The sequence below is a fragment of the Tupaia chinensis genome, unplaced genomic scaffold (genome assembly GCF_000334495.1).
Source record: "Tupaia chinensis unplaced genomic scaffold, TupChi_1.0 Scaffold000515_1, whole genome shotgun sequence".
Classification (NCBI taxonomy): Eukaryota; Metazoa; Chordata; class Mammalia; order Scandentia; family Tupaiidae; genus Tupaia; species Tupaia belangeri.
In genome coordinates this window covers 8098935-8099568 of record NW_006160028.1, presented here as the reverse complement: position 1 = coordinate 8099568, position 634 = coordinate 8098935, and positions in this window count along the sequence as shown.

Here is a 634-nt window from a genome sequence, read left to right as displayed (position 1 = left end):
TTCTGCAAGAGTCTGAAGGTGAGGTTGGTGGGCTGCACCATCACCTGCACTTACTGGCCCTGGCCTCCGTACGCCATGGTGGCATCTCACCTCTGCTGTCTTTCTTCCCAGCTTCCTGAGCCTTCTGATACACACATATAAACCATGCCGCAGCTGAGCTCAAAGATAAACAAAAGGCAGCAAAGAGGTTTCAGTGAATCCTGGGGTTTGTCTGTAGGGATTGTACCTAGCACAGTCTCTACCTGCAGGGATTAGTGGAGGGACCAGGTAGCTAACACAGGGACCGTCTAGACAGCTAGGCCTCCCATTACCATCCAAGACATGCGCACAAACACGCACACACCTTTTTCTTGAATACTAGCCACACTAAGGTTTTAACAGCATTAGACAACAAAAGGGGTCAGCAGGTGGTGTGGTGGTTAAGGCACTGTGTGGGAAGCTGCACACCAGCGAGTCTGCCGAGGTTTCTCAGAGAGCAAACAATTACCATGATTGGTTCCCTTCCAAAAACCTGACCTTCGAAACCTTGCTCTGATTGGCCACTAGAATCCCTCAAATTTGCATATCCGGCACCTCATGATTGGTCCAAAAGCAACCAATCATAACCCACCATTAACAACCAATCAGGGCCCAC